The 27,277-nt window shown below is 40.6% G+C and overlaps 1 protein-coding gene across 6 annotated transcripts in view; it reads right to left on the bottom strand.

Moving 5' to 3' along the window:
• CDK14 (cyclin dependent kinase 14) overlaps window positions 1–27,277 on the bottom strand; it is a 326,690-nt gene that overhangs the window by 9,120 nt on the left and 290,293 nt on the right. For 5 of the 6 annotated variants that reach the window (XM_059469252.1, XM_059469276.1, XM_059469268.1 and 2 more), the window contains one exon: window positions 6,945–11,193. The exons of the other annotated variant lie outside the window; for it this stretch is intronic. The gene's annotated coding sequence lies outside the window, so the exon portion shown is untranslated. Of the gene's footprint in view, window positions 1–6,944; window positions 11,194–27,277 lie in introns of those variants that run through there. 6 annotated transcript variants of the gene reach the window in all.

Raw genomic sequence — 27,277 nt, 5'->3', positions numbered from 1 at the left:
CTTTGGTACTGAAGTTACACATGATAGCATTTAATCCTGTAATGAGAACAGGTTTTAAGCCTAGTAGCTGTTGATTTTGCCAAGACAACAAATGGGACCTTTATGCTAATGGAAGTTAAGATTTGAATCTTTCTGCTATGATGCAGTTTCTGTCCTCAGAAGATCTTGAGATAGGGTGCTGTTTCAAGTGATGTAACACCAAGCATAAAGAAGAGTTTGGATTCCTTTTTTTTTGAACTGCAGTACTTAGATAATCACATTCCTTTTCCCCAGAAATGCATATATCTGTATTCAAAGTAGACAAAAACCCTGTCATCACCTCCAGGTAAAAAACCAGAACTGTGATGAAACAACGGTACCAGTAAAATCTGTAAAATATGTTAAAACAAGGGAAAATTAACATTTTTCCATCGGTAAACCATGTAGCTGTGGCAACTTATATAATTAATAAATTATAAGACTATCAAGCTTGACTTCCTACTTGCATAAGCCATCAACATTCACAAAGTGGAATCCAGACAGAGTTCCAATCTGTGTTTAAACTGCTGTGTCTATCTCAGCAAGCCATCCTGGACAAAGTCCTCATGGTACTGAAATCAATGCAAAAAGACAAAAAAGGAGAGTATTTCAGGGTTTCCAGGATTCCAACAGATCTCAAACCAGATTAAAACCAGATCTCCCCTGCCTAAATGGTAGGATGAGCTATCAAGTCATTATTTTCTTAGTGGTAGTCTGAATTTACCAAGTGCCTTCTCCTACCAGTGAAGCTTGTTATTCCCTCTTGGTAGGTTTCATTGCTAATGATGATCAGTAATTCATTCTATCATGGCAAAATGTTTTCTAGAAATCCTTCACTCCAAACTAAAAGCAAAACCATGAACATTGAAATATGGTGTCTAAACTGAAATACTGAAATATCTGGAGATGGCAGTTTGGAGAGTTTCATAACATAAGCCCATGGAGTCTGAAACCAAAATAATCAATGATTTCTGGCAACTGCAGGGTCCCATAGCTGCACACACTGGAGAATTGCATTGGCTCCTAGCTTTGTGGCAAAAATCCAAAGATCCCTGAGGTCTCCAGCCCCACAGGCATTCAAATGGAATCCTGTCACTGGGCTGAGAAACATGAGCTCCTGGCAATCCACAGGTGAAAGAAGTTAATTGAAAGATAAGTCTTTTTCTCCTGATAAATCACTGGGTTTCAAAGCTGCTGAATAACCTTGCTTTGTTGTGAAAAACTTCCAACCAGCTCTAATCAAACAGTCACAGATTAAGTTAAGGAAAGCAATTTAATTGAAAGAAGGTGCAGGGAGAGCTCTGGGGGATTTGTGTAAGTGCTGAGGGACACTTAAAAATAAAAAAAAAAAAGTGTATGCTCCTACAACCCCGATTTCTTTGTTGGGACAGTAGAGTACTAAGGTATGAAAGAAAAATAACCAGTGTAGATTTCCCCGTTTTTCCCTTGTATTGCATCCTGCAGATTGGAACAGTACAGGCTGATCATCTGTTAATCAGTTGTTTAGGTGATTACTACCAGAGAACAAAAGAGATCATATGTGTGAAAATAAGCCAGGCAGAGATTCAAGAGAGATTAAATAACACATTTTCTTTCTCTCTTTGTAGTAAATGTCCACGTTACGAAATAACAAAAAAAAGGCAGAAAAAATCCACCTAAGGCCATTTTCTCTAACTCAGGCTCCAGAGATACCTTTAAAAGAACTTGCTTGCATTTTTTTCTCTTTCTGTATTGAAGAAATTAATAAAAGATCACCATCTGGGGCAAGTATGAGTTTGACACTGTGTTTTATTGATGACAACCTCCAATTCCATCTTCACACACCAGTCCAAAGCCCAGTTGCTGCTCCAGCTGCTGCATGGATCTACCTGAAGGCAGATCAGGGATTTAAGGCAGTACAGTACACAAGATTGAAGGTGTTGCACATGAACTGATGGATGTAGCAAAGTACTTTCAGATGTGCTAAAATGATGGAACAGGCTGCCCAGAAAAGCTGGAGCTGCCCCATTCCTAAAAGTGTTCAAGACCCGGGTGGATGGAACTTTGAGCCCCCTGGTCTGGTCTAGTGGAAGAAGTCCCTGTCTACGGGCAGAGGATGATCTCCAAGGCCATTTCCAACCCAGGCATTCTATGATTCCCTGGATTCTATGGAACCCTGGAGGTGGCTGCGTTTGGATGGCTGTGGGAAAGAGGCGAGGTCGGGGTCCCGCGTGGTCCCAGGACGGCGGGATGTCGGCGGGCAGGAGCAGTGCTGAGGGAGGAGCAGGAGCGGTGCTGAGGGAGGAGCGGGAGCGGTGCTGAGGGAGCGGTGCTGAGGGAGCGGTGCTGAGGGAGCGGTGCTGAGGGAGCGGTGCTGAGGGAGCGGTGCTGAGGGAGCGGTGCTGAGGAGCGGTGCTGAGAGAGCGGCGCTGAGGGAGCGCTGCTGAGGGAGCGCTGCTGAGGGAGGAGCAGGAGCAGTGCTGAGGGCCAGGCTGGGGCCGCTCGGGACGCCGTGAGGAGAGCGGAGAGCGAGGGGCCTGGATTGTCCCAGCACCCCGCACCCACTGTGCTCGACAGCCTGGAGCCGTGGCTGAGAACGGGGACGAGACGCCCACCCCCCCTTCCTAGCGGCATTTCCTACAACCTCCGGAAAATCTCAGTGAGAAGCCTGACCCGCCCCGATCCCGCCTCTCATGGCAGCACGGCTGCTCTGCCGCGCCAAGCCCAGCGGCGGCCGCGCCCTGCCCCGCTCGGCATTCCGTGCTCCTCCCGCTCCGCAGCGGACACTCCGGAGCTGTTTTTCCCTCGTGTTGGCGCCAGAGTTCCCCGTTTCCCAGCGGGCGCAGACACAGCCCGGCCCTTCCCGCCCCCTTCCCGCCCTGCGGTGGCGGCACGTGGCGGTCCCCGGAGCCCCCTCGGCCGCCGGGCGGAACCGGGCAGCGGCGGGACGGAGCTTCACCTCCGTGGGACTGCCCGCGAACGGTGCTTCGGGCTCTGGCCTCCCAGCGGCCCTCCCCGTGTCCACGGAGCCTGTGGGGATCGAAAGCTTGTCTGCGCACACCGGGCATATCAGGGGTGTCAGCACAGCCAGCGCACCTGAATGTGCTCCTTGTTCCTTCCTGGCACTCCCTCCTGCCAGACAGATTCCTGCAGTCAAAACATTTCGGTGCAAAGCAGCTCAGCAGCTTGAGTTGCAGGTGTGGGAATTACCGGCCCAGTGTTTGGAAGGGTGCTGTGGTTTCTCACCATGAAGTTCCTGTAGAGCTAACACGGTCTGTTGGGGGAAGGGGCTGGGAGATCCCAGTGAGCCACCGATGGTTTGGTGTTTTTTAGATACAGCACTGACAAGGAGCAAGGGACGCAGTGGCTTTGGCTTCAGCCTCATCAGGCCTTCAGTAAGAGCTGATGTTATTCCCAGGCCCCGGCTCCTTTCTTTCCCTGGTTAAACTGTGACTCCTTCAGGTCATAAAAGAAAGGCCCAGCTAGCAGTAGGGTGAACATGTCGGAAATTTCTGAAAAAAGGGAATATTCTAAAACACCGGAACTTGCTTGTGACCGTATCATAAATACTGCCAGGTTCATGAGCTTGCCCCCAGACAGCACACATATCTATCTCATGCCTTCTCTCCTGCTTCCTCCACCTCCAGTCCTGATGCACCAACAGATGTATCCAAGAAGAGCTTGGAAGAGTGGCTGAAGCTATGGAGCAGCAAATCCTCATTTTGCTCACTCACTGCTGTCTCTGGACTGGCAGAAGAGTGGGGCACCTCTGGCCACTAAAGGAGCTGCTCTCAGAATTACAGGTTCCTACTATTCCATGTTAGTCACTCTGCGTGCATGAGTGCAAACTAAAACAGCCAGCAGTGAAAATGTGTACGTTGCTCAGATGCAAACAGGCATTTCTGGAGAGAACCTAGTGGATGTGGGAGACCAGAAGTGCAGCTCTTAGGTGATTCACATCCCCACCAAGGAGGCAGTTGTGTTCCAAATTAACCTGTGTAGGGTTGCTGTAGAGTACAACCTTCCCTGCAGAAACTCACTCCTCCTTTGCTGTCTATATTGTGTGTTACGGGAAAAAAATGAGATTAAAGAAGAACATCTGAGATGGTCTCTGAAAGTTGTATCTCCTGATGCAGACAAGTGGCCGTTCATGTTTACAGTATTTCCCAGCAAATGCTGGTACATGCAGTTTCTCCTGCTCCACACTGCACTGATATGATGCTGGGAATTTGGTCAATGAACAACCCTACAGTCCTGTTAGAGCACAACACTTTGGCATGACTTTGGAGCTGTCTGTGCTGTGAAACAGGACTTGAACACAGAAATTACACTTTGTTGTTGCAAGAAACTGTTCTAAAAAGGTATCTTCAGTGTTCAGTCTTCACCAAACACCAAGTGAAATACCCTTTCAGGTGGTTTTGCCCATGCAAAGTTTTGAAAATAAAAAATTGAATCTGTACCTTGGGTTTTGGGGTGTGGTTTTTTTTTTTTTTTGTTCTACAAAAATATGGATCTTTATATCTGTATGGTATATTCCAGAGCTGTGGATACAGTTCATTTCTTTGATGCATGAATATCTCTAAGCTCCTCAGGTGAAAGCTGGGAACAAATTTATAATTAGCTGGATTGTAAGATTAACACCTACCCTCTAGTCCTATATAACACCTACACTATAGTCCTAATTCTAGTTGAAAGAAGAGGTTGAAATGTTTCTATGATATCATGAATCTCCTTAGGCTTCAAGACATTACTGGGATATACAGCGCTGCAGTATCTGGTATAGGACTTAGAGCTCTTATGTCTTTTATGTGAATCACCATATGGATCCGTGAAAAATTAATTTTAAAATGTTTGATTTTAATTTAGCAGTTCTTTCAAGGTAGTACAGCCCCAGCAATCACTACTGGGTCCTCTGGGAAACAAGAGAAAAGGGAAAAAAAAAGAAAGGAACATTTCTGGAATCACTTTCTTTTGCCCAACTCAGTATCAGCAGGCAGAAGCAATAACGAAGGGGCTGCAGGACTGCTCTCAGCTATTATTGTGCCTGGCTTGCTCTCAGCATGACTCACTGCAGACAATATATAACACCACTCACAAGGGAAATGAACAGTAAATACTTGGCCCTGCATATTTTTTTTTAAACTCTCTTCAGTTGGTTTGGGGTTTTTTTTCCCCCTCTCTGATTTGTATCCCTTTATCCTCGCCCATGTGCTATATAAGCCTCTCAAATCTAATGTCCATAACACCACCCCCCACTGGTAGCAGCAAGCCCTTCCGCTGCTGTAGGGTTTGCTTTGCAGAGGTTTACAAGAAGAGGCATTATTGAGAAACTGTATGTGTTAACCCAGTGGCACAGGGTTGCTTCAACACCTTCCCTCTGGTTTTTCTTTTCTTGGGGGAGGGGTGGCTGCCATTCTAGCTAAATGCATCTCTTGCTTTGCCATAGCAGCCAGGCTAGCTTAGGAAGAAAACCTTGGAGCTAAACAGGCTAGGAGTGCAGCCAAGGGGGTCAGGATTTTAAGGATTATACTACATAATTAAAGGCTGACTCTGAACATGCTTCCTGGTACCCTGTGTTCAAACATACAAACCTTTTTAGGTAATAATTCTTGGTCCTCATTTGTATCGGAGGGATTTGTAGGTTAAAGTTGCCATACAGGTAATGAGTCAGGATTACAAATTATTCATCTAGACTATAAAAAGGCAACACCTTCCTAAACCTGTCCTAGCCAGTGAGAACTGAGGGTAAAATATAAATAGATGAACATGCATTGTTTGTTTTTGTGCAATGCCCTCTGGGTGCAGCTGATGTCATTCTGCAGCAACTTTCTAGATTAAAAATGAGGATTCTTCTCCTGAAGTGCTCTGTGATCACGTCAGGGCCAGAACATTCTTCTACTGGATAAAACCTGTGACGCTGAAGACCCACATTCAAGCTTATATTGTGCTAGCTCCAAGGAAAACCCTTTTATCTTCAAGTATTTCTAATCAGCTGGAGCCAGGACTAAAATCTAGGTCCTCCATTATTCATATTCTAGGCTAGGACTGCTGTCCCATCAGCCTACACAGTACGATCACTTGCTCTCCAGCTATCCCCCATCCCAGATCAAAATTACTCCTATAGACTCTTGTGTTTGCTAAACCAGCATATTCTAACATTTCAGGCAAATATTCTAACTAAGTCTATGAAACTGCATTGATTTAGCATTCATTGTCTAAAAATAGGTCCTAGCGAGACGCTGGTACCAAAAAAGCTAGAAGCAATGGAAAGGAGGAAAAATACTGAACACACATATTGATAATATATAGTGTGAGCAAGCACTTGCTTATCTAATCTATGATGCACAAATAGACAAAGAATCAAGGCAGCATATGTTCACTGATTGAAACGCATAATCAAGTACGAACAAGGATAAATCACACTTCACATCAAAGTTGTGGAAAATGCGTATTGTGTGTTTTGCCTGATTTTCTACCAGAATTATCAGTTTTCTATTTCAAGAGAAGTTGTAATATGCCAGACTTCATCTTCTATACAATGACATATTTAAATCAGACCTGTTGTTTTGGGGTTTTTTTTTTTCAGAATACTGGCTTTTTTACTACTTGGGTTAAATTCCAGTGTGCTGTAAAGAAGTCTCTTGTCACATACATAACAAAACAGAAAGAGACACCAAACCATTAATGTACCATTACAGACAGAAATGCAAAGAATCTCGCCCTGTGTAGTGAGCACTGCCTTGTAGTTTTGATGAACCTCATGTTTGACTGAATCAGTACCTAATCTTTTGTACATTTTACTGTCTAGTGTCTGCCTACTCCCAAGTACTTTTCATTCCTTAAAAATCTCTTGTTTACAACCATTTCCTTGTTTGGTTTTTGGAGAACAAAGAGGAAAAGAAAGGCTTTATTCCTTGGGTTAGGTCTAGATCACATATACAAAGGAGAAGAGAGATTCTGCTACACTTTATTCAATATGATGTTACAAGAAAACAACAGTTACAGCTGACAAACCATTACATCTTTCATAATACAGACAAATTACAAGGTGTAACAAATAATGCAACATTTATTTTATTGTACTGTTTACGATGCTGTTCTTCTGAAGTATATATATATTTAATTACATTAACATTGTTTTCATGTACCAGCCCTCCCCTTTTTTATTTGTTAAAAAAAGAATACCTCTTAGTGCACCATACAAAAATCCGCATGGCAGCTGGCAAGGAGGAATTTTGTATGCAGCACCATGGAAATGCATTTTGGGGGATGGGAATTATTAGTGCATCCTTTACTTTTAGATTTTTTGCTTATGTGAAGAATGCAAGGCAGTAACATACAGTCACTCCACCTAAATGCTGGTAGGGGAGAGTATTGTTATGCTCAGTAATGCAACCTACTTCTGTTTTATAGGGGGTATCTGCATTTTGCTCCTTAGTCTGTACAGCCTAAACCTTTTATATAACAAAGATTACAAACCCAGTAATAGTCACAGATGAATATTTTGTATATTCATCTTTTTGTATATTCATATATTGAGCATTGACTACACATTTGGTTGTGTGCACTGACACAGGGTGTACATAACCCACCAACCCAAGCGTATATATTTATTTATCCTAACTTCCCAGGAGTCTGAAGTGCAGAGCCCCTATGCACCAAAGAGAAAGCAAAATCCCCTGTGCCTCTGTCTACTGCAGATTGAATTTTCACTGTTGTACTGATGACTTGTCCTAAGCCATGGTTCTGATTAAAAGTAAGAGTGAGAATTAAAAGGACCCAACTGATGTAGGACCCCATATAGTAAAGCAATGTAATGTCAGAACTATTGGAGTGTCCTGTCTGGGGTGGTGCCTGATGGGCGTGGATTCAAGTTGAACTGAACCCAGCATGAGAGAAGACTGAACAATCTCCAGCTGGTTGACTTGTAAATTTAGGTTCTGTGAACTTGAACTTGTAAGGACTCTCTGTATCATGCAGACCAAATCTATCACCATCTTCCCTTCCCCATTAAATTAATATTAGATCCCATAGAGAGTTAGAACATGCCCTCCCACTTTTATCTGCCTGCTATACCTGCTGCCCTGTTGCTGCTCTCCCATCTTGCAGCAAAGCCGCACCCTCTCAAGTATTACCAGGACAGACCTACTGGATCTCAGCCAAGTGGTAGGAAAATGCAAGTTAAGCTGCTGCTGGCTACTCACTCTGAGCAAATCCCACAGTTTCTCCAGGACTGTGCCCCAAAGACTACTGGTCACTGAAGCCAACTTTTGACTTCAACAACGTGACAACCTTGACAATGTAAAACATCACGTTCCAGGCACCCACATCTGGAAGGCTGGGCTACTTCTTGCGTCTTTGAAGATTCTTTGGGGAACTGATTTCAGAAGGATGAGAGAAAAAGAGAGTAACACTACTGATCTTTGCTGAAGCTGTCTCAAGGGCATTGACAGGGTTTAAACAGTCCATTCTGAACACTGAGAAGAGCAGTGGTGAAAACAGCTGGACAGGTGGGCAACTGTCTGGGTGAGCAGCTGTCTGATAGGTGTCAGGCTAACTGTGCAGGTAAGGGCTCTGCTGGAAGGGAGAAGAGTGAAATAAGGCTGTAGTGTCAGCTGTTCCCTGGGCAAAGGAGCTTCTACTATCTCAAAAAAACCTTGATTTTTTCCCAGCAGATCTGATGTTACAGAAGAATAATTTGCAGTGCTCACGTGAAAAGCACCATCCTGCTGAGCCTAGGTTGCCTTCATGCCAGGAGAATTCCCCAGGGCCCAGAGCCCCCATGGGAGAGCAGCAAAACCAAGCCACCACAGGCAGTCGGGGTGCCCGGAAAGTGGGTGCAGGCGTAAGAGACCCTGGTCACTCCTTAATGATCAGCAGGTGAGATAACTTCATTACTGCTGAAGATTAAGTTGCTATTTAGAAACCTAGATATTTATGAACTTTCATTCTGGCAGTTAATTGAGTTTGAAGACTTCTGGATCAGCTTTATTTCAGTGGTTGCTTAGAAGTGGGAATGGGGCAGAAAGGATAATCTCATGTGCACATGTGTGTTCACACACATATGCACATACACATACCTTAAGCAAACACTGTACATGAGTCACTATGGATAGTAATGTGCTAGGCTCGTGGGAACAATTGGGGAATTACTCTATATTAAACCTTCAGATGGTTAGTTGAGCAGTGTAATTGCTTGCCTTCAAATTTAAGCTGTCAAGTAGAAGCATCTATGAAACTACCCTTATATTCCTAATCAAAATCTTTGTTATGATTTCAAAAATTCTTCAGATTTTGCAGCAAGTTTTTTTTTCTAAAAATAGCTAATTTTAATCATCAAACTGCACACAATTTAAGTAGCAAAGATAATGTATAAAAGACTTTTCTCTTACAAAAAAAAGGAAACATGAAACCCAAACAAACCACGTCTAAGGCAGTTTCAGTGTGTGATAAATTCAAAAGTTCAGTGGTCACTTTTCCCCCTATAAACACAGGGGAAGAACTGTAGTAAGTTCTAAATGTGATTGTGACTGAAAGTGGCTTTCAGATGGCTTTTCGCAGATCCTGAAACAGAGATGTCAGTGGGGAAAATTGTCTTTTAATGGCTGTGCAAATATTGAGAATATTTCCACGGTTCAGTTTGAAAATGCAGACTCCTGTCCTAGTTCATTAAGAGACCTTTTGTAGCTGCTTGTGCATTCAAGGATTTGCCTTATTTGGTGTCTTTTTCTTATTAAACACTGCTGGAGTTTAATAAGATGGCAGTAGCACAAATCCTTTCCCCCTCCTTTTTAAACACTGAAAGCTAACCAAAGCATTACCACACTTCCTTAAAATGTAATTCAATGCATCCAGCAAGCAAAGGATGTCAAAATTATGTGTAGAATAATATTGCCTAGCAAGTGCTTCTGTCCAAGCAGGACTATAACTCAACAGTGATTTTTGCACCATACCTTGCCCTCGCTGAATGCAAAGTTGTAAACAGGGCAGTTTTTCCACACCCCTGAACACAATGCTCTCCCCAACCAAAATGTAGCAGGGGCTTCCTTTTCTAAAATCACACACACATCTTAGTTTCTTGCAAAGTTTGCATTTGAATGATTCATTCAGAAAAGCTATCTAAAGACTAAGGTTCATGTAGTGCCTTGCAATCAGCTCAGAATACCTCTGTTAAATAACTCAAAAGGTGCTTTGGTGTGGAACAGCAAACAGTCTGGGATGAGGAGAATTCTCCACCTTGCTTTGTACATGGCAAAGTAACACAGCTAGATTTAATGGCTCATTCAAAGGAAGTTTTTCTGTACCTCAGTATCTGCCTTGAATTAAACAGAACAGTTTCATCATCTCTGTTTTCAAGAAAATATTCCAAAAAGTAACTAGTGTGAAGAAAAACATAGAGATGTTAGCCAAGACCCATAAAAAAGAGACATTATTGAAGAGAATAAAACCATAAGGAACTCACTGTGTATCTGTCAGCTGCATACATCTCATAAGTTTTGCTTTGTCCTTCTCACAGGCCTATTTTGAAAACTGTCATGCTACATAGCCTAAGCAGAGTAACCAAATTTAGAGTACTTAAGTAAACATGCAATTATTGCCATGTTTTTAAATGGATATGAATGGTCTGAGGGGATAATGAAAAAAGAAATAACCCAACAACACTTGAGGAAGAGTGGCAAGTGTTGTAATTGTCAACTGATCGGACAAGTTGGGCTTGCCCTGGGAAGAAATAGTCTTCCCATTGGTTGCAAACTATGCACAACCCTCAAAGAAAACACACAGTCTTTTATGCCACTGTTGGCTCTTTTTGTACAGTTGTTACTGAAGGAGTGTGAACACCAAATGTGTTGTCTGTAAGTATTTAAGACATTGCTGGTGAAAGCATAAAAATCCTTACAAAGATGCAGCGCTGCAGTGGAAAATCAAACAAAATCAAACACAAAAGACTGAAAGAGTACATGCCATGTATCAGTAAGCAAAAGCTTAATCTTCACATAGTTCTCTGAAATCACAAGGTATCCAAATGCGTGCAAGGTTTTAAATAAATTGCAGGGAAAAACAGGGTCTTGCCAGCTTCCATTTTCTTTTGAATGAAATCCACCATAGAGACAGAAAGGAAACAGGCCGCGGTTCCTTCCTGGTGTCGGCCTCCTCATTAGGTTTTTGTTTCCCTCCTCCAACCTGGTAAATTTAATCCTGTAAGGAAACAATATAAATTATAATAAGCCTCATGAATTGCATTTTGTTTTTCACTTGGTAAAATATAGTTTAGGCCAAAGCCAGTTATGAAGATGCCAGCTCAGAGTGAAGGGCAGACTTCCAAAGCATGTTTAGAACTCGTACCTCAGGAAAAGGAACTTAAAACACCAGTGTTTTCAGGGTGGTCACCTAAGTGAGATATATTAATCCATATTCATGTGTCTGTGCCCCAAGAGCTAATCATCACAGGTACCATTAGCACTGACATTCTCCATGGAAAATTATAGACAGCTGTAACCAGTCATCTCTTCTAAAGGTGGTCACACCCCCTGAATGCAAAGGAAGGTTGCTAAAAATACTGGCAGTGCTTCAGGAGTTTACAAGCTTTTTTTGCCCCTTTCTTTTTTTGCCCCCTTTCTCCCTAGTGATCTCCTCCATAACAATGCTCGTAAGTAGTTTTTGAAAAGGTCTCCTCAGTTTTCCTTTCTGAGAGTTGTTTGGGGCACCTTGAAGCAAATCAGAAACATTTCTGCAAATATACCCAGGTTATGGAGCTTGATGTGCTGTGTCTAAATGTATTTACCTTTATTTCAGTGTATTTCTATTATCTAGGCAGATAATTGCAAACTCTCCTTTCAAATATAAAAATAAACACCATCAATAGCTTCACTTATGTTGTTTTTCACTCTACTGATGAAGCTCAAAGCAATGGCTGCACTTGCACGAAGGTATCCTTATGTTTCTGAGGTTTACACAAAACAGGAGGCAGGCTGAGAATGTGGGACAGGAAAACAAAGTATCCAATAACTGCAAGAAGAGCCACGTGAAGGCTGAATGAAGGCTAGATGAACTGGATGAACTGAAGCCACTGAAAGGATTTTATAATTAACACATTTAACTCTTAATAAATCTCCAAGTAGAATTTTATGTCAAGTAATAAAGTGAGACTTTCTGAGAAATTCTGAAAATATATTTGTTAAGTTCTCCAAGACTAGAACCACAGACCTGATACATTTTTAAAATGCTGTTGCAGGAAGACAGTCAGATGTGAAGGAATTTCAGTCCTTAAAAAAAAGAATGCTGAAATATTCATTGAGCATGGAACTGGTTTGTATTAGCATGTCCTAAAACTATTTAAATCAAACTGGATGCAGGTGCCAGTGAATCTAGTCTAGTCCTCATTTCAAAAGCAGCAGAAAAACAAGACATTGGTTTTGAACTGCAGTTTCAAGCATAGCACTTTCATTGTGGCTTTCAACAAAGCACCCCAATGTCTATGCAATATCTTAACTTCTGTAATTTCCAGGGTTCCTGTCATGATTCTTGAGAGCTCTTCTTCTATTCTTTTAGCACCAGGATACCTGAATTGGATTAATGAAAGTCTTTTCTTAAGCATCTTGGGCCCTCTTGCAGCTTAGTCTACTACCTCTAGAGTCCTTCTTGGGTTGTTTTCTAAATGTGTCTGGAGCTTGTGTGGACTGTCTATTCCACATGAAAGTCCCACTTTCCCCAATGTCTAGAAGCTTGGCTGAAATGCCAATAAATCTTGTTTCAAGGAATACATTTGAGCTGATGCATTTAGTTTACCTTCAAAAGCTTAAAAAGGAAAGCAATATTTGGAACGTGCAGAGATTCACAACTGCTCAGTGATGAAACACCAGTGATAATATTCCCCAAATTTCAGATTTCCCTTCCTTCATGAGCACTTTTCAGGGGTGTTCTTTTTAGGACCTCCTTCTTGGAAAGAAGCAACTGAACTCCCAAAGCTCCTTCCAATGCTGAGGTTGCATTTGCCCCCACTGCCACCCACACTCCAGTTGTGGAAAGCAGGCTTGCAAGTTGGAAGCTGCATCTGCCCAGGTCCAGAATAGCTGGCCTAATTTCAAGCTAAACCCAAATTACTGGAGTTCCAGAGACTGGCATAAGCAGCAGGGACGTCTGAGACAGGTAATAAAATTATAAGGATAGCAAAGTCTCTGGATGCATGTTTTTCCAGTAGTTATCTAATTGCTCAGAGGGTCATTGCTCATTTGAGAATAACTGCAGTTTAATTACAGAGAACTTTTCCTTTCTATCACTGGACCTCAGGACAGTATCTAAATGAGGTAAGTATCACACTTCTCCTGGGATTATGCTACAATATCCCAGTAACAACACTACATTGCCTGGTTTCAAGTTTGGCTTTGTAGGCAAAGCTGATGACACATTCTCCAGGGCAGGGCCTGAGCTTGTGAAATGGGGAATACCTTCATTAGGAGCCTAGCACTTCCAGAATCAAGCCTTAGAACATTAAGAGATTCTTTAGAAATTAATAAACTGAGAGCTGCTACCCTATAACACATGGGGGGAAAAAGCATCTTTGCACACTGGACTACTGCCAGCACCAAAGCACACTGCAGGCAGAACACTGAAAACTAAGAAAGGGTAGCAGGAGTTACAGGTTTCCTGCTCTGGCTCAGTGTAAGGCAGATCACAGTTATAAGATCACAACTCTACCAGCTCCAGCTTTGCTGGCTCCTGCCGTGCCAGGGCTGTAACTGGTTTCTTGTGAAGCTTAGACACTGTGTATGGTGGGCAACACCACCCTCCACTTTCTGCACAGGCTCCAGATTTAGATTAGATCACTGGAAAAGAACATGATTTGATGCCACATTTCACTAATGGCTCTGGCTGGGGAAAGCTAAAGGACCCAGTGCAGCTGGAACCAGGGAACAGTATGGTGGTCTCAGTCTCTGCAGTGTTGAAATGTGCAACAGGCCTGGTTTGGGAAGGCAGCCTGCATGACAGACCCCCTGCTCACAGCAGTGCCAGAATGCACAGGGTGTTCTGAACCCTCAGCTCTGCCTGCCAAGGTGTTTCTCCTGAGTTTGAAATCCTTACATGACACAACAAGTGTGGTGCTTAGGAATAGATAATGTTTGTACCTGAATCCCGAATTCTCTGAATGTGTATTGTCAATTCAAAAGTGGAGTCAGCAGGTGAAGTCCCTTCCCCTGCCTCAGAGAGCTGGGGTGCAGTGCCAGCTTTCTCTTCTGCTGAACACAGATATGCCACTTGTCAGAGGAGTGCTCTAATCATTGTGCACTTACTCTTCACATTTAATTTGGTTTAAAATGAGACATTAAACAGACAACTCTCCTAAACTGGAGAAACAGGGAGAGCATCTCTTTATCCACAGTAGAAAATCTACAAAAAACCCCAGAAAATTTTATACCGATGTGAACCAATCTTTTTATTAAAAAAGCATTGTTTCTTCAGAGTGGCTCTTGAAATGAAACATCAGTTGTTCACACCACAAAGATCCAAGGCAGGGCCCTCTACACAGTGTTGCCATTCAGTTCCCAGATGGCTTTATATTCCATGTTTGCATTTTTAAAGATATATTTTAGAAATATCCTTGCTTAGAATTTATACATTTCCCTCATCATACAAATCAAAGTTTTGCCTGCTGACTTGGCAGATTATGTTTATGGCCTCTGGTCACAGCTTTGCTTATAAAATTGTAAATTGTTAAATGGAATATTTACAACCTGTAATTTCCCAAGAGCAAAGTAGGATTCTTTCATATCTCCTTAAAAATCAAACCAAAACAACAAATCCCAAACAAACAATCAACAACAAACACTGAAACATTGAAGATTGCCTTAAAAATCAACTTTTTTCACCACAGAACCGGGTACTTTGTGTTTTTGTGACAACTCTACTAAATCTAATAGCTTTCTACAAGTAAGTTAATGATGTACTTGAAATATTAAGTGATCTACATGAAGTGACTCATTTCTATGTTTGTTACCTAGAGGAAAATTCTGCTGCATATATTCTGTTTGTCGCAGACCCTGAGGAGGATAGAGTGTTAATCCACCTTAAAAACAGCAGATGCCAGCTTCAGAATGCAGTGGCTGTTGATGTTACAGTGGTTCTAGAAAGGCATACCAAAGCCTGTAATTTAAACATTAATCATACTCTCAAGGCATGAGGCAGAGGAAGGTGATTAAATCCCAAATATTTTTCTTTATTTTAATTAGTGAAAGAACATCCTGTCCTGTAAAAATACCAGTTCAATACATGTTCCTTTTGGCAGCATCAGCATCCTTCTCTAGGTACTTTTAATTTCTGTATAAATTATCACATCGGGTGGAGCTGTGCTCCTGCGGAGTCTTTAGCATGCAAAGCACACTCAGAGTGCAGGTCTATTTATGTGGCAGCTGATGCAGCAGTATTATAAGAGTATTCCAGTTTTAAAATAAAAATGTGAGCTGACAGCTGGAGATACTGTATTCTTTATGAGCTGAAGCATGAAGGTATTTAAGATCATCAACAATAATACTCTTCCTGCTTCTCCCTCCACCACACATGCAGACACCACAGATACTGTTCATCCTCTCTGAAAAAAAAGTACAGTATTAACAGGTGATTTTCCCCACACCTTTTATTCCTACCTTTGTTAGAGAAATCATTTTAAAAAGCCAACCCAACATTAGCAATACTATTTGCACTCAGATAATATCTACGTGCAACTTGTTGCTATAAATATTAATTAATTGGATCACCAGTACCCATAATGCAACTTTATTTTGACCTACATGCCCTATGAACTAGATATTTTTTGGATTCAATTTCCTTAAAACCAACTGTCAGCATCATGTGATGGAAGAGATGAAAAATGAAAATGAGCGTTCCTGCTGTGCAGGTGAGTGACCTGTGGGAGACAGCTCTGCCTGCCAGGATTTTTACACGTACCATCAGACACAGACCAATTGATTAGATCATCTTATACCTGCCACCAACTAGGCTCAAGAGACTAATTAGAGAGAGTACTGCCTGCGCAGGCACCCCATTGACACCTAATTTGCTCAGCCAAAGCCTTTGGGGAGAATGTATTATCTCTGCAGCTGCACTTCACGCATTTCTGATTTGAGGCATAAGCAAGGAGTACTTCTTCACTCTTTTGAGCAAACTGAGTATATAAGCCCTTAAGTGCTAAATACAAGCAGACAAATTAAATCTGGCCAACTGCCATAAATCCTTTTTCCCCTTCAAATATATATACACATATACGTGCATACATGTTCTATTTTTTTATCTATGTCTATGATATATGTGCACAAATGCAAACATACAAAAAATGTGTATGTATGAGTCTGATTGTGTGTAGAAAGGATGAGCATATAAAGGCATTTCTGTAAATATATGCTTTAAAATATGTAATTGTCACACTGTATAGTGTGCCTTCCTTCACAGGGAAGTTTTACTTCCGTGAAATTTAAAAGAAATGCATTTGTTCTTATATATGAAAAATAAATGATCTGCAGTGTTGTTAGCTCAGGCTCAGAATTACCCCATGGACAAGGCTCAGTAGATTGATGCCTGTAAAGTTGCTCTGTGTATCTTCAGAGGTGCTAGTTCAAAGATTATCTCAGTATACAGCCTGGCTTTGTTGGAAGCTTTTCTTCGATGGACTATACCTTGTTTGTGATTTCCTAAGGAATACTATTCACTAAGGCTAAATATAAGGTTTCTTAAATTGCTTTCTGCTGGGCTTTAGTTTTATCTAGTTATCCATGCCCCAAAATACACAGGAGAGGCAAGACTTATGGCTGCTATTAAAAATTTATTAAAAAAAAAAAAAAAAGTAGAAGAAGAAGAAAAAGAGACACACTAGAAAAACTAGGATTTTTGGACAAACTGAGAAGGGTTTGAAGAAAACAATTTCAACTATAGGCTGGTTAGTGATTCCTGAACTCAGAAGCCTTGTAATGCACAGGAACGTAGTGAATTTGCGATACTCCTGAAATAGCACTGAAGCCAAGTATCTTCTTCCCTGTTATTTGTCTACAAAGCAACTTTCAGGAGCTGAATAGGGCTGAATTATTGTAGTTTAATTTCAGTTTCTGTCAAAGTCCATGTTGACAAAGTCAGTTTATAGTGTCAACTCAGGATTCTGCACCCCTGTATCTAAAGAAAGAAAGAAGCTGTAGCAAAATATGTGCAAGTTATGTGTGTGGCCAAAATATCAGGTGTAATCCCCTTTGCAAAACACACTATAAATGTGACTTCCAGTCTTGTTCATAGGATGGGGCATAATTCAATACAAAGAATATCTTCACCTTTCTCCCCTCACACAGGCCACATCTTTTCCAATTCATTTAATATTTCTTTAGCTACTTAATTTCATTAAATGCTTAAATGACACCTCTAGAACATCTTGGCAGTTGTTGGCTACTACTCTTTCACAGATGCAGCATTGTACAGGATTCTTACACATTATAATTATAAGTGCCATGAGTACTTAGCAGTAAACCATATTTGACAAATAAGTAACACAGGATTAACTGGTTAACTTCTTCTGTTTTCTTCTCTTGTGTCTTAGTTACTGCACTGTTATTCTTATACACCAGGGATTTCCCAGACTCTAAGGTGATGCCATTTGCTGTGCATTTGTCACAGTTCTAACATATAAATCATAATACAGATCCTTATGGACATATTGCTGCGTTACCAATTCCTCTCTCCACAAAGAATTTTTCACAGATTGACTTTGCCTCTAAGCAGAGCCCTGCAACTCTAAATAGATTTGCGTGTGGGAGTTGACTGCAATTTCAGGGTGGGTGCGAAGAGATGACCTAAAAGAAGTGAGTGCTAGACAAACACTGTAAGCTAGTAAGAAAATAAAAACCAGAATAGTAATACAATTATAAGCTAAATTATTTTCTGAGCATCATTTAAATAAGTAACATAATATTTGAAAGGTGAGATGTCTGTGGCACTGTGGACATGGGGCTGGAAAACAGAAACCAAGATTTTGGCTTTGCTGCTGAATGTGACTGTAGGCAAGTGATTTCATCCCACTGCAACCTGTTTTGTAACAAGGGCCCTGGTTTACGTCCCAGCCTCTGGGTTTAGTGTCTTCAAAATTAGTGCCCTGTTTTAGCTGGAGCCACCAATATTTCAAATTATGTAAATACAGTCAAATTTATCAAAAATGCAATATTAGAACAGTTGCAACATTGGTAGTACTTGAAACCTTTACTGTGAGTTTTCCAAATTGTACCTTTATGCACAGTATGAGTTCAAAATGAAAGTCCTGCATCACCTGACTTGGTGAATGTGCACCCAATAGTCCAGTGTGGGAGGTTGATTCTGAAGAGCCAACACTTACCCTTAAATTACACACCAGCTGCTAAGTAGCATATATGCATATCAATAATTGCAAACCAACCATGCATACTTTGCACACAGGTCTCTACAAAATATTATCATTAATTCCTTCACAGTGTGTCTTGTGAGGACAAAAAAAGGAATACAACAAGCCTGATCTTTACTGTAATATATTTTATACATGGTATTAATTTCCAAAGTTATTTGATAATGTGATTGGTTTCACAGTTAATTTGTAGGTATACTTTTAACTTTTGAGTGGCTGTGGTAACTTCCAAATTAGTTTTCTACAAGTCTTTCAGCAAAAAAATCTTTCCTACCCTATCTGCCCACAGCTGAAGCTTTTTCTTTGAGTTGAGAACAAAGTCCTCAAAGCCCTTCACAATTACCATTTGAATAAGGCTTCACATGAAAAGTGGCCAGGACTGAATCTACTACATGTCTTCTAGTTTTTGAGAATTAAGCACAGCCCTCTGTGAGTGAGCTCTGGGAAAACTAGTACTTCAGATGAAGATACTACAAAAATAGCAGTGTTATTGATCTTAATATAGTTTGCATGCAAAGCCATAGAAACCTTATTAAAAACAAAAACACAAATGGAGGGTTTTGGTACACATCAAGAACAGAAAAATATTAGTGCTAGTTGTTTGCAAGAATATACTTCTCAAACCTGACAAACATCCAAATCCCTACAACTTCCTCCAACCTTTTCCTATCTGATTAATGTGATGTGTCTAAAGTGCTGTGCTTCTCACCCTGATAACTTGCAAAAAAATTTTCCAAAGAGGAATTGACTGAATGTGAATTGGAGAAATGCTGTCTCGCTGGATCTATAATGAGAGAACCTAAACCTACAATTTTTGCCAGTGTTTGACACAATGAGATCCTTATCTCAGTGGTAGCACCAGCTCTCATCTCTGAAACAGATAAGTAAATGCTATGCCTGAACAAAATTTGTAGACACCTGAATTAAAATATCTGAAAGCAAAAAAAAAAAAAAGTAAAGAAAGAAAAGCTTATCTGTTACAGTTGTGTATAACAGAACTGAGAGAGGAAATACCTGTTGGAAAATTTTATAAAGGCATTAATGCCTTGGTTAACAGGTTTATTATTGGTTTGAAGCCATCTCTGGACAAAAGGAGCTCCAGAGGCTGCTGAGAGATTTGCTCATTGCTAAACTCTCTTGTAGAGCTAAACAGTCAAGGGATGGGAGATTCAACTACAAGCAGCTGGGTGTGAGTGAGCTTAGCTGTGGTACCCTTCTGCCATTTGTGGCAGAGCCAGCTCAAGGAATTCCCCCTGCTCCAAACCTATTTCCTTGTTCCTGCCCTGCCACTTGTGCCCCTGTCACTCATATTGTAAAATTTTCTGTAGAACTCTGTACACTGTCTCACTAAAGGTATCAAAAGTGACATTTTAATGTGGAACTTGATAATGAAGTGATCCAGGTAATGCCAAACTTCCAACTAGCTTCATCACAGCTAATGGGATTGAAAACTGGTGAGGGAGTAAGAAGGAACTGCCCGGATAGAGCTAGACAGAAATTTATCACACTGTTCTGGTTTGCAAAGACAAAATGATGGAATAACATCCTTATTTTTAATCAGCAGCATTCCCCAGTGCATTATGAAGAACAAAGCTTCATTCTAAAATCTGAAGCCACCTCCCAACTCACAAATGACTAATTATTTTCAGGTATCTGGAAACACTGTGAAATCTGCCTTAGCCAGCCACTTAGAGGAGCAGACAGAAGTTGTCACTTAATGACCTACTAATTAAAAAGGAAGAAAACCATACTCAAAAGCTCTGGGAATACCCGTAAGATGGCCTAATAAGGATAATCTCCGGTACATGTTTCAAGGGAGCAGCAAACAAGAGATGGCTGAGAGCCCATGCCTCTGACTGGAAGTTCTTTGAATTTTTTTGGTTGGTTTTATTTTTTTTAGCAAAAATATGTTGGCCTGCCAACATATTAAGGAGATGTTTAACAGTTTGTGAGGCTTCAAGTCATATTTAACCAGAATTCAGAGAATTCAGACAGGATAGAAAAGCATCTGATTCTTTATAGGTCACTATCTAGCTTTGAAGGAAGAATATAACCCTAGAGTTCAGGGACAGCAGATCAACTGTGCCCTCCAAATACCACAAATGAAAGTTATTGACTGCCAGCGTCAGGAATGATGGTAGCTGCTCTTAACAGTGCCATTTATCAGCTCAAACCTAAGCACATTTATTTATTTATTTATTTATATTATCTGCAACACAACAGCTGACCAACTCAGAACCCAAATTAGATGATGTGTTTGACCATCTCCTTCCACTCCCCCTCATCTAACATAACAAGAAGTGTATCTCTTCAGAGAACTGAATCAGAAATTTATTCTTGCTTTTCCCTGCCATGGGAAATGCTTTTATCCCCAAAGCAAAGTCTGCTCGACAAAATGACACATGAAAGACTAAATACTTGCATATGACTCATTAGCATTTACCTCCTCCCAAAAATTAAACCCTGCCTCATTGAAAAAATAAAGTATCTGCAGGTATTTCAAAACAGGGCATTTTGTATACATGTGATTGTTAATATTATTAGTCAAGTTGCTTCTTGAAAGCTAAGTAATCTTGGAGCAAATTTAATGCTGCTGGTTTAATCAGTGCAGAGTAGATCTGGGACAGTCTAGAGATGGGTGTGGACCATTTTGTTCTAACAAAGATTCCTTGAAATTTAAAAATGCCTCTGCAAGGGATCACAACACTATAAACTACCTCAGAAACTACCTCAGACCCCACAGATAAATGCTAAGCATTAAGAAAACAATGTGCAAATGTTTATCAGTACCACAATCATTCTACTAGCCTGCAAGTACCTACAGGCAGCTTGGAATTAAGTTACATCTTTTTTTTTTTTTTTTTGAGAAGACAGGGTGAGTGTTCAGGTGCAGAAGGAAGAAAAAAAAAAGAGGGATGGATAAACAAAAGAAAAAAAAAATCCATTTCTCACCTGCATTTTTATTTCCATTTGCGTTCTTCCTAGAAACTACTTTTCAAACCAGCAAAGAATTTCTAATCTGGAATGTGGAGTTATGAATGCCTTTGTTTTTAGCTTGACAGAATAGAGATTATTGCAGCTGCATTCGGGATAGTAAAGATCCTTCTAGTTAAACACCATCTGGTTATGCATTCTGTTTGCTGCTGTGACTTTTGAGAGACTGAGCATCATGGCAAAGTGGTCATGTCAATTGAAATACATTTTTTTAGGACAGCACTAAAACACTTGAGCACATATAAATTAGGCAGAAAGCAGACTTCATTTGCTGAAGCAGAAGGATCTTTTCCATTATTATAGTATAGTATATTATATTAATGGCAAGTTTAAGTAATAGATGTATTTAAATTTTGGAATACATTTCCAAATATGATTATCTCCTAAGTTCTTAATCTGTGTGTCCACCCATACCATGCATGTTGTACAGTGGTATTTATTGACACAGATATCAGGAAGTCTTTGCAGTTGACATTTTCAAGCCTCAGTTGTTTCCCAACCTAAGAGTTCTTGAGACCAGAATGGAACAGAGGAGAAAAAAAATCCCAGTTTAGGAAATGCAATGGTGTCTTTATGAGATATTGCTTGTCATCATGCCCATTCCCTAGAGGATGTGCTGATACTTGCTGAATACTGCTATGCAGGCCTTTCACCTATACAGCTCCCACTTGGGATTTCTGCTGAAAATCTGTGACATTAGAAATAGTTACTGGCAGCTTCAGGCCAGCTGCTTTCTTCCCTGCCAGTTCCATTTTTACATACAAAACTATATGGAGCACTGAAACAGAAATATTTCCCCAGTGCAGTCTCTGTGGCATTAAGTGGAAAAAATGTTCCAGAATTAGCACCTCTACAGAGCATCACTACAGCAATGAGAATATTCTATCTAGTACATAAGGAGATCACAAAGCAGCTCAGTGATTTCATTTCTCAGAGTTCCCACTCTGGTTGGGGTAAGAACCTTTTCCACTATGTATGACTAAGATGTTCAGGTATTTTGCATGGTTTGGGAAATCTAGCATGAGGTTCCTCTCAGACACAACTTTTAGAAACCAAGCAGGATCTACAGTCTTTGAACTTTCAGATATTACAGGGAGAGGCTTCTCCCTTCCCTTTTGTTTTTTAAAAGACCTAAGAATGTTTTTAAAAAACAGTCTCGCATACAAGAGAGGCTTGTGGCAGAAACAGCAGATGTCAAATCAGGTGCAACATACTGTGCATTTTGTGGTATGCAAAGACAGGGATCATGGTAAGATGGAGCACTAAAGGCTTTTCTTACAAAAGTGCTATAAGCATTGGTTTTCTTGTAACTGCAAGAAATACTTAATCTCTTTTGAAGCTCCATTATAAAAGTAAGGTTTTGCATAGCTCATTTAAATAGTTTAAATGACACAATGTTAAGAACAGGAAAGCCTTTCACCAAAGGTGGTTAGTCCTTTTCAAAGATTTCATATTATTTGAAGCTTACTTTCACTGCATTCTTTTACCTTGGCTGCTTCCCAAGTGGGTATAAGTTAATTAAATACGATTTTGACCCTTTAACCTTCCCTATAAACTGCATCTTTACCTAACTCTATTTAAATAAATCAGATAAAAAACCAATCATAGCAGAATATATATTTTTACAGCTGAGGAAAAAACAAACATGTCTATTAAGCTTATTTGTAAGTACTTAGTAGTCAAAGCAACAGCCAAGACTCATGGATGATTTTAATTAAAATAAATCTGGGTGGGCACATAAATTCATTTATGATTTTTTTTAAACTGAAACTTCTCTAGCATTACTGAACAGCACAGCACTGCAGTAAGTTCTGGTTTGTTTGTGGCAACTGAAGCTCAATCCACCTGATTAGCTTGTTTCCAGTTGAGTAATGTAAAGTGTAAATTGTATCTACAAAAGATATCAAAGATATGAGGCTGAAAATTGTTACAGGAAAGAAGAGAAAGAAAGAGCAGAGCAGATGGACAGGTAACAATTATACAGTGATACCCAGCACTTCTGTAACTGACATGCTCTGGGTTTAAATAGCAAAAGGAGGTGAAATAGATGCACCAGGAGAATGCTGGATTGCTCTCTACAAATAGATAGTGTGGCTTTCTGAATCTCATTAGCCCTTTTCACCTTAAAGTACAGGCTTCTGATTATTACACCCTTCCAAAAAGCCTTTTAAGTTCATCCAGAAACAAAATACAGTTTAGGTATGAAGAATGATAGCAGTTATGTATGGAGAAATGAGTAACTAGCTCATGCATAAAGAATGAACAAAGAACTGAGCTGCCTCTTTGTGCCTAAGTGATGTGCTCCGGCCTCTGCATAGGCAGTAACAAAGGCACTGCTACTGGATTGATCACATCTCTCACCCACAGTAGGACTTCTAAAATTGAGTTCATCACAGAAATAAATCCTTCCAAAACACAGGTCTTTAGCTTGATACATTAATAGCAATACCACCTAACCACCTCACTGGTACATTGTGTTCAAATTTTGCAGCCATTGGGTGATAAATACACACCTTTTCAAGGGTGCTACTTTTTGATCATTGACTGGGACATATTTGCCCCTTTCCTGACATTTCTCTCAGCCCATCCTTGCTGAATAAAGAACAGGAAGATGGCAACAACAATCATACAATGTATAAAAAGCTCCCACTGCAGACCTGTGCACCAACTCTCATCTTCCAAGGTGCAACTCATCTCCTCATTTAAGTGGCTGGGGGTTTGTAATGGCATCATGCATCATGTTTTGTCCACCTTTGTCAAACTATTGTAGACCAGGGGTGTTACCATGCACAGGCTGTGATAGCAAGGTTTAACAGGAATAAGGTTTTCTGTTTCACATATTGCACAGAAGAGGATCATATACTCCCAATAGCAAGATTTCTCTGCAAGATTTCTTCACTATCCCCAAAACAATGCTATCTAAAGTAATATGTAGCAGTAGAGAGTGTCCAAAGGAAAAAAAAATATCAAAAAATGCATAGGAAATTCTGGGAATTATAATAAATAGTTTAAAGGCATGTCAACAGCCTGTAACTCTCCCTTCTCAAACATTTTTATCCTGTCAAGTAATAACTGACAATAAGGGTACTGTAAACTCAGAAAGATACTTTCTTTGTGCTTTGAAAGGGCTTTGCATAGAGTTATTTTAATTATTTTCCTTCTATAGTAAGTAGAGGATGAAAAAGATTTCTGAAATAAGAAATGTTATTGTTAACTCACTAATCACAGCTGAGGGACTTAGGGGCAGTCTGGTTCCTGAAATATCTTTGAGCTTATTTTACGGAATTGACTTAGTTGGTGGTATCCCTGTCACATGGATTTCAATGCAAGGCACCAAAACTTCCTTTATGCAGAATTACAATAGACAACACTGGACCCTGAAATCATATCCTGGGAAATTCTAGATCACTAATACTTGAAACAGGGAATTTTTATTAATTTAAAGAAGTTAATTTTTCATTTGTAAATGCCTGTTTATGAGGTGATTGAGTTTTGAGTCAATGTGTAAATTACACACACTGTTATTTATTTTTCAAACATAAAATACATATCCCTGCTGTTTTGAGAAACTACTGACCCTTAAAAGTCAAAGCAAGGGCTTGATTCCTCTCCTTTGATTCTGTGGGTGCCACAAATGAGAGGGTTATGAGCTTCCCTATATTGCTTCTTGACACTCAACATGCTTATGGCTTGGGAGCAATGGAGTAGCTGGGGGGCAGCCTGAGTATGAGCACACAGGGAGAGCTGCTGAGGGGACCTTGGAGAAATGCTGAGACCATGGCCAGAGCCCCATGTGGCAGAGCAGTCCAGGAGGGGAGCCTGCAGCCAAAGCCAGGCAGGCACACAGCTACAAACTCTGAGGTTTCTCAGCAGAAGCTGCTATAATATGGAAATAGATTCTTACCCTCTAGGCCCATACGTCATCACACCAAGCTGAGCTGAAGCTGCCAACTAAAATGGGCAATTTCACATGAACTTGGCAGGGTGACTGCCAACACAGAGCTTGTTTTCCACTGGTGCCACCCACTCTGCTAATCCAATTCTGTCTCCTGACTTGTTTTTAAATAATAATGAACAGCAGATGGGAGGGGAAAATGTTGCTGGCTGTTAAGCCAGCATGCGAGTGAGGCTCTTGCTTTTCACATATCTTGTGCAAACTGACTCTGAATGCAATGTCAAGTGATTAATAGTGGTTAAATGAGAAAGCCAGGATTTGCCATGTTCTCAGTCATTTAATCTTTGACCAGGACAGGCAGGCAAACAAAACAATCAGAAGAATAACATGTTCAAAGAGAAAGAACCAACTTCCATAACATTTAACTTTGATAAAGTTAGGGGTGGACTCTTCTTCCCATCCTTGCAAATATAATTTTGGTGGGTTTTTTTTGGGCAGTGGCATAATATGAGGTTGCTAAGCACCAGAGCAATATTAAAAATGCCTTTCAAGTTAAACACACAGTAATCCGAACAGGCATTATTGAGCATAATTCCATGGCTGACTCCTTATTGATAAGGAGAGAGGAAACAGGCTGAAGCACCAGGGTGGGGAATAGGGATGTGACTGCCAGGAAGAAGGGCAGAGGGAGGCACGGAGAGGCAGTGGGCAGGCAGCAGAGAGCAAACAGCCAGGAGGCTGCCTGTCTCTTCGGCAGCAGCAGGAGGACCTATTGTTCCTGGGTCACACAACATTATCTCCTGCCCAACAAACAGCAGGTAAGCTTGTTTGCACAATGCGCTGTGTTTTCTCTCGTGTCAGCCTGACACAGAGCCTAATCACCTCCTACTGCTGCCTACTGACCTCACACTGAGGGTTGAAAGGTAGGAATCCCACTGGCAACACATCTCACTGAGGGTGAAAGAAGGTATCAGTGAGAAGGTATCAGTATGATTCCTTGCACCAAAACCTCTTCCACGGTATCAGTTTCTGAATATTCGGGAACTTAAAACTCTGGAAAGTTAAAATGCTTGTGCACTATATCTAATCCCTTCTACACCTGTAGTAGTCTTTAACACATGGTCATTTTCTTGTCTCCAGAGAAACCTTTGCCACATTTGCTGCTCAAACTATATGCTGCTTTTGTAAGACAAAGAGATTTATTGAAAATAAGACCCTCAATTCCTTTATTGTGGAAGAAGGAAGGTAAGTTGAATGGACAGACAAGAAAAAATAACTAAGTTTCAGTAGCCATAGTCCTTACATGGTGCTAGAAAACTATTATCAGAGCTCCTACAATACTAGAGAATTTTTTTTTTTAAACAGAAATTCACTTGGCAGCTCTGATTTTCTTTGTAATCCAAGATGGATCCTGGCTGGGGCTGCAGATATGCTGAGCATTCACTGCTCCAACTGAGGTCAATGCAGAATGAAATCCAATCTGAACATATTGAGCACTAAAGGATGCAAGGAGCTCTGAAAAATCAGGCAAGAATAATTGATTAATTTTTAACAATTGCCATTTTAATACTTGTACTTCAGCTCCTAGTGCAGAAAACGGACACCTTCATACCGTGTCAGCTCATGGGGGTACTGTGAAAGTGGCTGGCAAAGAACTAAAAGAGAGAAAAGCCACCATGGAAACGAATGATTCCATATCTGGTTCAGATTATGGATGCTATAGCCATAATGCACAGGATGAAACACTGAATGATGAAGATGAAAGGAAACATTAACTATCCATCTGTGTTCACAATCCATTATCATACCGAAACGTGATTTGAGGGCCCAAAGAAATAAGAGCATATGATCCTGACAAATGAAAACTGTAGATGAGTGCATAAACCACAGGTGGACGAAATTAAATTTGAAACCTTAATTTTGGTATTTACTAAGTACTGTTTGAATTTACCACTTTAATAAATTTTATGAAGCAGACTTTAGAAGCA

This window comes from Ammospiza nelsoni, chromosome 1 (genome assembly GCF_027579445.1).
Source record: "Ammospiza nelsoni isolate bAmmNel1 chromosome 1, bAmmNel1.pri, whole genome shotgun sequence".
Taxonomy (NCBI): Eukaryota; Metazoa; Chordata; class Aves; order Passeriformes; family Passerellidae; genus Ammospiza; species Ammospiza nelsoni.
This window is presented reverse-complemented; position numbering and strand designations above follow the sequence as displayed.